This window comes from Molothrus aeneus, chromosome 1 (genome assembly GCF_037042795.1).
Source record: "Molothrus aeneus isolate 106 chromosome 1, BPBGC_Maene_1.0, whole genome shotgun sequence".
Taxonomy (NCBI): domain Eukaryota; kingdom Metazoa; phylum Chordata; class Aves; order Passeriformes; family Icteridae; genus Molothrus; species Molothrus aeneus.
The window spans coordinates 83,793,613-83,806,971 of record NC_089646.1 but is presented as its reverse complement, the minus strand read 5'-3'; the positions used below and the strand labels follow the sequence as shown (position 1 = coordinate 83,806,971).

The following is a 13,359-nucleotide window of genomic DNA, read 5'->3' as shown; positions in this document are numbered from 1 at the left end:
TGCAGGCATTGTTTTGCCTCCATGGCTGCTTCTCCTCACTGGGTGGAAAAGAAAATGTTCTGGATGGTTGGAGAAGGAGAGCTGAAGAAGTCGGTTTTTGTCACAACTGTCCTTTGAGCTGTGAGTGAAAGTGATGAAGGACTTGTATGCGTCTCAAACCTTGTAGCCCAAGATAGATTACTATCCTGGGGGATAGGGATATTCTCCATTCTCACATTTTTTGAGCGGGGAGAAGGAACATACTGACATTAAATTCAGCATTTGTAATGTTAAGGTTGCATTTAAAAAAAATCTTTGCCATAAGACAGGCTCTGGCTCAATGTTTGCAGTAGGAGAAGGAAAAAAACCCAACATGTTTATTTGCTTTCCATGGCAGAAGTCAGCTCATTTGTGAAAAGATAGCCCTGAACTAGATGTTGTAATGCAGGTTGTAATAGTTTAGCTTCTGTAATTCAACAGGACCATTCATAAAAAGCTAAAACAAATCTTAAAACTCTGTCTTCACTGATTTCTGTCTGTTCAGAGACTTAAAAGACAACAGTTACTATTATTACAGAGACTGTACAGCTCAGCTTTATTGTTTTAGGTTTGAAATAATTGATAATAGTATTTTTTTAAGCAGTGAACCCTCTTACCCTCAGGCTTCCTGATGGTTTAATTTGAAACCAAGTCCTTGAAGGTCATCTTCAAATGTTGTTTCATCAGAGCAACAATAGTAATGCAGACAGAACAAGACGATTGACACAAAAAAAGATTATAAACATATTACTTAAAATATCTGCCAAACATGACATGCTTAACTTTTCCTTTAAAAATTCAGCTTTTTTTAATTTGTCAAGGGCAGCAAGACTCAAATTTCATGACTTGTAGATTATCAAGACAATTAAAGTTGCACAAACAAGTCCCAGAGTGTAATGAGGATTGTATTTTAACTTGTTCCCCTTTCCATGCTCCAGGTGTTCTGTGTTTTCTAAAGCTTTGTTTTCAATCAAAAAGAGAAGGCAACAGGTTGCAATGTAATCCCGTTTAAAACTTACAGTAGCAGAGGCAGTGTGTAGTGGCATGTTTACTTGCACAGAACACATTTTAGAAGTTCAATTTTTCATGTGTTTTAGAATTAATAATGTTTGTTATATTATTTTCACCTATGTCAAGATGTCCAAATTGTGGAACAGATCTATACATGTGTCTTCTGAAGCTATTTGTAAATATCCCCCTTAGCTAAGGGATTTCTGGGGGAGGGGGGGGAGCACATCCTGTGTGGTCTGGTTTCATGTGTTACAGTGCATGTGTTTGCAGGTCTGCTTTTGAAGTCTGAACATTTATAGAAGAAATAGGTAATACTCTGTTTGGATGGCAGAACGCCAGCTTTGCAGCCTGACATTTTCCCACTTCCTTTTCAGATCCTTCTTTTCCTCTCTCAGTATTGTTGTACCGAAAAAGGATCCTGACAGTGTCACCTGACATGTGGCTCAGCCACTTTGAGACAAATCTTCAACATAATTTAGGAAACAGCTGTCTTTAAAAAAATTGATTTGCATATGGGGTAGAGGCAGTTCAATGCCTGTTGGTCAAGCAAGATCCATTTAATATTTTTCCCTAGTACTTTTCGAAGTAAAGATTTCTTACGCATCCACAATTTGTTTGGGATTTTTCTTTTATATCAGCTGACTGACAGCAAACAAATCCACTGTTTCTAATATCATTCTACTTTTTTGCTGCAGTAAGTACATGGTACAGTATCAGTCTTGATGCTGTTATGTCAGTGGTCTGGATTAAGAACTGAAACCTATATGCTCAATGGTGGCCTTTAATGCTGAGCTGGGCTGTAGGAGTTCTGCCTTTTTGCAGTGTTGGTGGGGGAAGCAAGGTCCCTGCTGCTTTGGTACCCTCTTGGAAATGGAAGTGGCCCTAAGTGTGATGTTGTGTCATGTCTTGAGTGTTTGCTCTGCCCAAGTAGGAGCATCTACACTCTTTTCATAGTATATTAAATAAATATTCTTGTCCGAGAACTTGAATGTACAAGTATTTTTAGAGCTGGCATATATTCTGGAATTCCAGATTAATGAATAGAACATAGAAAAATGCAACATGAAGAGCTTCAGCTCAGGGAGTTCTGACATGGTCTGAACTAGCTCCCAATACAGTCATATTAGTCACACAGTAAATAGGAAGATTAGATTATTAACATGAAATGGATTTTTACGTTCCGTGGCCACTATTTGCTTTGGTTTTTGTTATTCTTAAACTGAACTTTGTTATGCATTACTTTCTATTAAAGCCTGGCTGGCACTGACACTGGTTTAAAGCTTAAAAGAGTAAACCTGTATCCAGAAGCAACTTGCAGAACCACTGCAAATTAATGAAATTAATGTTTGGTGGTATGCCTTGATTATGTTGATGATAAAGATGTTTGGAACAGACTATAGCAATTTTTTGCTTCCAGTTAGAGGCAGCATTACTTGCTGACTTAAGCACATGCTTATTAGGAGACCTGAAGCTCTCTGCGATTGGCATGAGCAGAAATTGGGAAAGGATTAGACCTGGCTAAAATAATTCCTGTTTAGGCGTTCTCTGCCTTTTTCTCTTTAGTGTATTGTGTGTTAAACACTGCAGCTGAACTTTGAGCAGCTGTAGTTGTTACGTTGTTTTATGTGTGCACTTGCAGTTCACACCTGACCACCTTGCTCAGTGAGCGCAGCAGATTTGCCAGTTTCTGTTGAACATTAACTTGTGGTCCTTTGCTTTTCTCTGGGAGAGCTTTTGGTACAAGCACCTGCAGTTCTGAACCAATACTGCTTTCCAGAGCCTATAAAAATGGTGATTAGCTTCTTCCCAGGCATCTGAATCCCTTTAACACAAACTGGAAAAAGAGCATTCAAGTGGAGACTGAGATAGCCCTGCCAACTGTCCCCGTGTGAATAAGCCCTTTCTTGTGAAGGGTATTTCAAGTACGTGTTTCCTGCTGAATCACTGTTTTTACACAAGCAGATGCTTTATAACTCTTCAGCTTCTTCTTTCAAAAGAATGTCTTGTAAAGATTGGGGAGCAGAAGATAGTTCTGTAAAGTGAGGAGTCTTTAGAATAGGAAGGTTTAATGTGAAACTAATGTGCAAAACTGAGTGCAGATGGAATAGTATTTTTTCCTATAAATAGTTTAATAACTGCTTTTGTGTAGGCATGCTAATAAACTTGCTTACTTTAACAAATAAGTATTTTATAGCTAAGCCATTATTTAGTTTATCACTTTTCAATGATTCTGCTAATTGGGCAAGTTTTGTTAAGGTACTAAATCCAAAGAGTGTGAGCTATGATGTCTTTCCTATATTCCCCATAGGATACTTCATAAATCAAATATAATAGAAAAGAACAAGCTGTCTTGCTGAACAATACTAGTATCCACTAATGTAAAGGAACAGATATGCTTCATAAACCTATTAAAAGCTACAGCCAGCCAGGATTTGGAATTTAATAACCAGCAAGTCTTAAATATTTCTGAAACAGTCCTTCCAGAAGCTGTAGTAAAGCCTCTAGGCTTGAAGAAGAAAAATGTGTCTAAACTATGTGGCTTTTTTGGAGAGGAAAAGGTAGGAGGTGAAGAAACAAGCAAAACAATTATTTACCATCTTCAAAAACACCAAGAGGAAGCGAGAGCATGCTTACGAGGCAATGTCAGGTATTGTTATTTTCAAAATTTTTTCCTTCTCACTTTGCAAAAGATTCAGCAGTCACAAATGTTTAAAATTTTACAATGATAAGTTTTCTGCAGTGTGTAGCCTACAGTACTTGTACTCTGTCCAGTAGTGAGAGGCATAGCTGGGGCCCCACAGTAGTGATTTTACTTCCAGTCCTTCCATTCACACAGGGATGCCATTTGGAGGCCTTCCATAGAGGTGATAGGCTCCTGCATTTGTTCTTCTTTGTCCCTTCCCAAATGGTGCTTCTGGTTCTCCTCTCTCCCTCAAGGACCCTGGCAGTGCAGCCCCTGTTCCCCTTGGCTGCTCTGTGCTGCTGCTGTGTGATGCCACCAAATTTAACCTTGAATGTGTCTCAGTAGCAGGGCAAAGCTATCATGTAGATTTCCCTGTGCTACTGTGGAAGAGCTTTGCTATATGAATTGTGATGGCAAAATGACCTATGCTACAGAAAACTCTAAGCCCAACAATATCTGTTGACTCTTGGACTTCAGGGGTTTTAACCCGGCCACCATGCCACTGCTGTTTCTCTTCTTGCTCCATACTTCTGGTGTTTTCTTTGCTGATGCGTATTTTGGAGCTCATTTTTTCTGTTTGTTTTTCTAGCAGGCAGCAAATACTGCCAACTTCAGTCCCAGATGTGAAGTTTATGGGCAATGCTTTTTATTGGTACTTGACATGTATTTTTTGAGATTGCCTAGCCACTTCTTATTCAGAATTTTAAAGCCAGGCATAAATAAGGTACATTTTGTCACCTTGCCTTTTAGTAGAAGTATTAGACATGCAATGCTATCACTTTCTGTGTGTATGTACTCATGGGATGATTGACAGTTTCCATACAAATGTGTTTTGCCATGGGTCTGTGATGAAAGATTTATCTTCCTTTTATTAGTGCATTCACACAAAGTCTTCCTTTCCCAAGGTGCTCTCAGCTCTTGCTGGACTTGCTGCTTTTTATCACTGCGGTTTGCAGACAGAGCTGAGCTGAACCTTATGGTACCTCTGGCTCCACAGCCAGGTGGCTCCAGCAGCAGAAGGGAAATGGTGACAAGGTTGTTTTAGCCAATAGCTGTCCTTTCTTAAAAGCCTTTGGTCTCTCTTGGTTGGTGTTGGTAGGAAGTCTTGCCATTAGTGAGACAATGAATATGCTTTGGTTGTGGATTGGGTGAGCACTAGATTTCCTGCCTGTATGTAAAGACCAATGGCACCCACTGAAACTGGAGGGATCCAGGGCATCTGCCAAAATTTGCATCATACTGCAGTTGACTCTTGAGGTGGATGCTGTCCTCTACCTTGCTGGCTAGTCATTAATACATTAATTTTTAGAGTGACACTAAATGTCAGCATGGTGGAAACTTCCCTTCAAGCACACTGGAACAGTCCTGTGACCAAAAACCATAAGCCAGTGTAAATACAGGCAGATGTTCAAATGACCATGGATGTAGGTGAAGTATTACAATGCCTAAGATTCATCCCAGAGAAATAATACTGTGTAGCACTTTTTTTCTCCACCACTGTTGTTATTACTTACTTTTAATATATTTTCTTCTGTATTTGCCTCAGGATAAACATGGGAGGTTGAGGCGATGTTGTTATTCATTCTGTAGCTAAGGAGGAGTGTGTTTAGTAACATTCGGTGCTGCTTCTGAAATGCTTCAGTTGTGGGATCTGACTGGGATGAGTTGGTTATCTGGTGTGTCAGAACTAACCCATGTTTTTGCAGAATCCAGCTGGTACTGAATTGAAAGTGTAGAATGAAAAACAAACATTGTTTGTATTTTGGAGACAATGCTGCCAGACATTCATGAATTCTGATGCTTTGTATAAATGTTGTTGTCATTGTCCAGCCTTAGGAAAAAACCTCCATTAGTGCCAAAATGATTTACACTGACTAATCTTACAGGGAGAGCGGAGGCCCTGCTTCCTGCCTAGCTCATTACAGTACCTTTGTCTTCTCTTGGAGAATGCTTCCATTTATATTTGGTGATGAATCTTGTTAGCATGGCTACTAGGAGGGCACCCATAATAGCTGTGTAGAAGTTTAACTTCCCTCATTAGATTAGTTTCTAAACCTTTGGGCTGACAGAACTCTGGAAAAAAAAATTATGAAAAGAGAAGACAGTAGATTGGTGTTTAGTACAGATTGTTTCAGAGATCTGCAGTGAGTTGCAGGAGACACATGAACTGAACCGATTTAATTTAACTGGAAGACTCTGCATAATGTAATAAAGATTGAGTGAAAACAGTGAAATGAAACTGACCAAAAGATATTTAAACTGTAGCATATTCAAAGAAAGTAAATCATAGGTAACTGATGGATTTTGTTTCATTTTTATTGTAATTTTTAATTTTTTTTTATTTTTTATGTATCAACTTTTTAGTATCAGCTTGCAAATCATCAGTTTTTGACATATTTAAAATTATTTATGTTCCTCTAAAGCCACATGATATGAATAAAAAACATTGTAATATCTCATAGTTAATAAGCATGGTAATTTAAGCCTGTTTATAATCTCAGGATTCAGTGTGTCAATCTGTTGAATTTCTCTGACAAGACAGGATTCAGCTAATTCAATGCAGGGAAGGAGCCCACTGTCTTGTTTGTATAGGGTTTGCCTTGGGGCCTTTGTTCATTGGAAGTTTTACAAGGTGAGATGTAGAAAAACTTAAGAATTTTAAGTAAGCCTAAACCAAGAAGTACTACAATATTAAAAATTAATTTAAGCCTTTTTGTTTTTCCTGGCCTATGGAAGAATGGTAAAGTTATTACCAAATTTGCAATGACCTTCTTTCTGTGCTGGAGGAAGATGGTTGTTGGGGCAGAGCAGTTGCATTGGAAGAGCAAGTGGAGCTGGACTGGGAAGCTAGGTTCCTTGCTCAAGATAGACCATTAGATGCACCATACTCATCCCTCAGGGACTGAAGCTGTATGGGTGGATGACATCTGAAATAGTGCTTTGGGATTTTTTATTTTTTTTTTTATACTGCAGATAGGTGTTCCTCCAGCTTCTCTTTCAAGATTTGTATCTGCTGTTACCATGGCACAGAAGGGAGTAAATTCACAAAGCATTAATTCAGGATAATTAGAGGCTCCTCTCTTGTTATTGTTAAATTCTTGTCTAAGGCTTTAGGAGGGGAGGTGTAAATTGAGCATCTGGATGATGAACTTCTCTTGCTTCTTTGCAGATCTGTCTCAGAAAGAGGGCATTTACTTCCATCACCCCTTATGCGTTACCTCCTTGAAAACAGGGTAGCTTAGTACTAGCATAAGTGTACAGCAGTGACTCTTTAAGAAACTCACCACAAATCAAATAGAGAGAGTAACTGCAAAATCAGTTGTAAAATCAAATATCCTTTTTAATTTGCTTTTGTCTTTAATATTAAAGTATATGCATTTCCTGCTTCCACGGAAGAAGAGCAAATCAACTGGTCTTTTTGCATCCTTTGGCTGGGTAATGCAAGAGGCAGCATGGGATGTCCTCTCTCTGCTGGTGGGTGTGCACTCGGGGGCATCTGGTGGAAACTTCCTCCCTGTTCTGCAGCTATTGTGAAAACACAGCTCAGGGGAGCAGCACAATTTGGGGGTGTTCTGGTTCAGGGCAAATTTGGGAGAGAACCTCTGAAGGGGTTCCTCTAAAAAGCAGATTCAATCGGCCCCTACCGCAACTGGTTTGGGAAAAATCCTTAGAGAAAAAGTGGAAAAAAACTTTATTTCACAGACAAAGCATTCACTAGCACAAAAACAAAACAACAAAAAAAATTGAACAATACTGGACAATAAAACCCCTTGCTGCTCCAAAAGAGATGACAAACTCTGAAAGCCCCCTTGGTGGGCTGCAGCTCGGCTCACTCAGTCTCTTCTCAGTCCCTCCGGCACTGGAAATGCCATGGCCCAGGCCCAGCCTGGTGGGCCACAGATTTGAGTTCCAGGTGCTCTTCTGGGTGTTCAGTCCAGAGCAGGTTTAAACAGGTCCAAAGAAAAGACAGAAACCACAGTCCAGGGAACTTCTTTGCCTCAGCTAGCTGAAACTAACTAAAGAAAAAAGCAAAGGAGAGCTCTATTCCTCTGTCTGTCCATCCATAGACAGCACACTCCAGGAGGAGGAATGTGGAGGAGTGAGTGCAGTGTCTGAAAACTCCGCAGTTTTTCTCTCCCCTTCTTGGAACCAGTCTGAAAGTGCAAAACTTTTATCCAGCATAACCTGAACAGACAATTGGGCATACAAGGATCATACACCAACTTAGGAGAGGGGATTCTCCTTGAGGAGCTGGTGTGGGTGCCAGGGGTGGGTACCTAAACCCGCTGGTCTGTTGGGAGTGTCTGCAGGAGGCCGATGTTCACATCATGGATTTGTTCACATTTGGCAGCTCTCCCAGCCGTGTGCCAGCTCCGTGAGGTGATGCCACCGGCGGCACAGACACTTTCTGTGCCACTGCCACCTCTGCAGAGGTGTTGGCTCACCCAGCCCCTCGCTGAGCAGGCAGCTGTGTGCGGGCAGCCGGCTGCCACAGCCACAGCCTGGCTGGTGACTCCTTGGGAGGGAGAGCTCCTTGAACGGGCTGAGAAAGGGCTCCTGGAGGGGAGCAGCTGCAAGCCCTTCACGGGGATGATGTTGTTCCAGGCATTCCCTTTCTCGGGCTTGAGCTCACGGATCTGATGCATCTGTTTGAAATGGTGTGCCTGGAGAAATTCAGATATCCGAGGGAAACCAGTGGCTCAGTATCTACCTCATGATGAGGTGTTTCTCCCAGGTATCAGAGCTGAGCTCATTTCTTGTGTTTATCTCACGTCTTCCATGAGGGAGTAAAAGTCTGTTATCCTATGGGTGGTGCACTCCTCCTCTGTAAGTGTATTTTCTTAGCAAATGGCACCATTCTATTGCTAAAGCAGTTAAATGTGATAGATTTCACTATTTTTAAAATAATTTTATGTAGTTATTTATACTGTCCAACAGGCATTGGGCACTTCTGGTCTCTGATCTTCCTCTGAGAGGAAGAGCCTACTGGGCAGCATTTTTCTTCCATTTGAGTTAGTGGTCCAAAATTGAGCTTAGTGATCTGAAATATCCTCTTCTAATTTAATCAATGAAAGGTAACAGTAAAATCATGGGATGAGCTCTTATGTTCTCTGGCATAACTGTATTGCCTTTATGTTTTCTTTTGTAATCTGACTAAATTTCTACTGTCAACATGTTAGAACAAAAGGATGGAAATTAGTAGTATCAACACAGACTCTTTTGATAGCTTCTGGATGACATTTTTAACATGGCTGAGTTGAATTCTTGCCTGTGCTACTACACCCTCTTTCTTCATGTTCTTGGATTTTGCATATTCCCTGTTAGGGGGAATGTTTTAAGTGTATTTAGCTTGATGTAAGAAGCTTTTGAACCTTTTAGTGAAGGTGTTATAGCCAAATGTCAAAACATGGCTGTGGGCACTTAAAATAGTCCAGTACTAATGAGCTAAGAAAGTTGATTTTTTATGTATCCTGGCTTTTTATCATGCTATAACAATGACAGTTGTTCAGTAAAAACAGTGTCTCTGCAACATCAGAATATTAACTTTGAATTCTGACACCTTATCCAAAATCAAATTCTAAGTTCAAAAGGCAGCTTGATATATGAAGGGGAAGAATATGTTTAGAGATGGAAACAATCCATATTCACTGCAGCTATACTGTTATATATTTTGAAAATAATCTTTTAAGAAGTATCTCTAATTTTTGAGATAAAGTACAATGTCACTATGCAAGGTCAGCTATAATGGAAAGAGAACTGACTTTCAGTATCTGATTACATGGAAAGCTCTAGGGCTTTAATCTGGTTTCATGACTCTGTGTTCAAATCTGAAATAAATCTATTCTGCTTATTCAGACTTTTAAGAGTATTATCTGTCAGAAACCGATTGCCATTTATCTGCGGCACATGGAATTTTTGAAATCACTGTGAATCTTGAGGGGAGACTATTTTATTTTATGAATCCCTCTGCTTTGGTAAAAGCAGACAGATTTCTCGAGAGAACAGTGTTAACTGTGCCTCTGTGCTTTCTGAAGATGATGGGGGAGAATGGACCCCATTTTCTATGAAACTGACTTCTAAGAGTGTGGTAGCAGTGGTGTGATCAAGTAGGAGCAGATGCAGTGTCAGAAACTACTCGCTGAATTGATATTGATTGGACTTCATCTTTGCAAGATACTTTTTAACAGCCTTACTTCACATGAACACATAACAATTTTGGAATCAGATTTTTTTTCTTTTTTTTTCAAAATGAAATCCATTTAACCAGATAAAGTTCTGATTTTCCCCTATCCCTGTTAAAAGCACACTGAACTGATTTTTGTTCTGTCTCGAACCACCCATGCACCTTTGATTTTCCTTGTGATGCAGGTGATTTTTAATAGCTGACACAGTGCAGCCCTTTTGTCTGCAAACAATTCTGAGAGATGTATATCTGAGTTTTCGATTTTTGGTTTCCTCTGACCTTCAAAGTTATATTTTCGGTCTCTGTCAAAGTACTGAGAGGGTGGAGAACAGGCAGTACAGCTCTTAGTTTCCTTCCATTGTTTGTCCTAACCGTTGGTTTCTGTCTCTTCTTTCCTGTGCCTCAGGTGAAGAAAAGTATAAGTTAATTTACTTTTTTATGAGCTTCATCTTTAAAGCAGAGCTTTTATCATCTTAAAAAATTTATACAGAAATTCACTTTACAAAATATAAGAATTATTAAATAAAAAAACAACCAAGCAATGTCTATCTCTGTAACATTTCTAGGGGTGAGAAATAGAAGGAGGGTGAGGTAAAGACTTGTTTGCAATAGTGGAATCGGGCGTATTTCTGATACTGCAGTTCTCCTGCAAGCTTCTGGTGCTCCTAAAGGCTTCTGGTGCTTTAGGATTCCTTCATTCAGCTACTTTGTGCTCCTTTTTACTTGTTAGTTGGTCTTAATTAGAGGAAGAATGACAAATGCTAAACAAAAGTTGTGCTTGTGCTTAAAGATTAAATGGATTTTAAAAGTTGGCTGACAATACTATAGCAAATTTAGGTTAAGCAGTCTGAACAAGAATAGAATTTGTGTTTTTAGTATCCTGTTCTGCGCATTAAAACAATTTACTGGAGCTTAAGTAATAAAAAAATGGGATTGTCACATAAAGACATAACACATTGTACAGCTGAGAGGAAAATGCCCTGTTCAAGTTATAGCTTAAACATGATCTTCCTTAGAAATGTCTTTCCTAATCTGTATATAAAATAAATGTTGGTTCTGCCAGATGACTGGGAAGTCGAGGACTGCAGATTTTATGGTTTTTCTAGCATAGGAACGTATCTCTTCTAGTTGAGACAAACAAATTGCACTGGAATGCACTCATGGGCTATATCAGCAAGTATACCTTAACTCAGTTATGTCAAAAAGAACATATACTGTGGTGCATCAAAAAAAAAAAAAGGTGTAACTAAAAATACTTGGCTAATAAATTTCTGTGGTTTTGGGTGAATGTGAAAAGTAGGGTTTCTTAGTGGCAGAGTTATGTTTATTTAAGTATCAACATGATTTTCTATGTTTAAAAAATTATTTAAGATTCATGAATGAAGTCAGACTTCAGATACCAAGAAGACTGTAAAATGGTACAGGCTTTGATTACAGGAATTTTCTGGTTCTTTCTGTAAGCTCTGCATCTCTGCAGAGTATCCTGCCTGTATTTAAAGCCAGTCGTTGCTGAAAGAATGTGATTGACTGTGGGCTGGCTGGCAGGGTCCTTGTTGGGGCATGGTTATTTCTCACTCCTTTTGGAAGTTACATGGACTAAGAAATAGTCCACAGGCTATTTCTGTGCTGTGGGGTTGCCTGGACTCTTAGGCACAGGTGGGAACGAGGGGTTGCAAACTATAGCAGGTGATGATGGCAGCAGCAGACCTGGCTCCCGTGTGCTGGTAACTAACCATCAGTGACTCAGGCATCCATAAGCTGCTCAGAATAACTGGACTGCAGAAATCATGGCAGGATGACGACAAGTGTGTGTGCTTCTTTACGTGAGCATGCAGAAGCAGCCATGGGCTCTCCACCCCACAGCCCACAACCCCTTCTGTGTAAAAGCTGGGAAATACTCATTGGGGTTGGCCACTGTGCCTGTGTGGAGCGGGGCAGAGTTAGAAGCACTCATTCAGTGAACCAGCTTCTACATGGATTTGAACAAATAACTGTAGATGTCTGCCTACATTTTCCCCATCAGTAAAACGAGGATATTGCTATTGCAGAACTTCTGTCAAATAATGAGACCTGCTTAGTAGTGTGCATGGTCTTTTTGAAGACGAAGTCTCACTTCAGCGTTAGTCATGGTATTGAGAGCCAGTTCTGGAGAGATGAAGTCAAGACTGAAATGAGAACATATGTGAGATTGTGTCCTAATGTGTTGGGTAAACCATAGTGTATTACTTTGATATGATGGGTAGCCTTTCTGTAAATTGACTTGACTTGTTTGTGTGCAGCCTGTGACATGGAAGTGATGAGAGATGATGCAGCTTCTAAATACCATAAATGTGCTTTGATTGATGGTGCATAATTCTTGACTCACAGGAGGGAGGAGGTCAGTGAATTAAGCTGAAGGGTACTTGAAGCTTTGTGCATGTGGGGATTGAAATTAAAGTTGGGAGCAGTGACCAGACTTGCCAGATGACATTGGAACATTTACTACCCAAAAAAAAAAAAAAAAAAAAAAAAGGCATTAAATGTGGGATAAAGAGATAAGTTAAAACCACTTGAGGCATAAGTGAAAAGCCATGGAGTTTCTTTAAGATGGTTTTAGTATGTAGCTGAAATGAAACTATTGAAAGAGATCTAATTTGTTTTCATTATTGTAGGAGACAAGATGTCTACTAATACAGTATTTATGTTTGTGGTAATATCTTTCTACCATTGTGTATCTCTATAAACTTTCTGTTTAAGAAAACGACTAAACAAAGCAAAAGAAAAAATCGTCTCAACCTTTCCTCCCTATGGCAATAGTGCAGAGATTTTTGGGCCAGGATACATGTCTCCTGCTGTGTTATGCTGGTGAAATACAAAACAGAGAGATCCCTTTCTGAAGAGCAAGTTTAGAGATGAATCTTTCAGACTGTTGGCTCCAAGGCAAACTGAGACGATCAGAGAAATTTGCTGAAGGCATGGCTGGGGTGAATGCCTCCTTTCTTACAGCAAGGGTGTTTGAGTGAGAAGACTTGGTATCTCTGTGCTGATGACTTTTCCCTGAAAAGAGATGTTCTCATACCATTTGCATTCCCCAGGGTCTGGTGTCTCCCAGGGGTTTGGAGGTACAGCTGCGCTGGCACTCTTCCTAATGTACTTGTAATAGCAAAAAACCACTTTCTCTGAAGGAAGTTTATTCTGGTTTGACAAGTGAAATGAAATGCAGCAATAAAAGCATTCTTAGACACTTATACTGGGCTAGAAATACAGATATTTTAACAGGAAAAGTAGTAGAAATGTGGAGTCATTTCTATTGAACTGGTTGTTCACAATCTTTCCTTGTATTTGAGGCAAATGTGCAGACCTAAACAAATGCATTTTATTGGAAGCATGTGGAAGACAGTCTTCTAGTGCATCCTCAGATTCAAGGGGCCAACAGTCAGGCTCACTAATGAGGGCAGAATTGGGAGATGTTGTTGACAGAGTG

The 13,359-nt window shown here is 39.8% G+C and overlaps 1 protein-coding gene across 2 annotated transcripts in view; it reads left to right on the top strand.

The window, feature by feature from the left end:
• Positions 1 to 13,359, top strand: part of GRB10 (growth factor receptor bound protein 10) — a 145,473-nt gene that overhangs the window by 61,449 nt on the left and 70,665 nt on the right. The window lies entirely within an intron of this gene.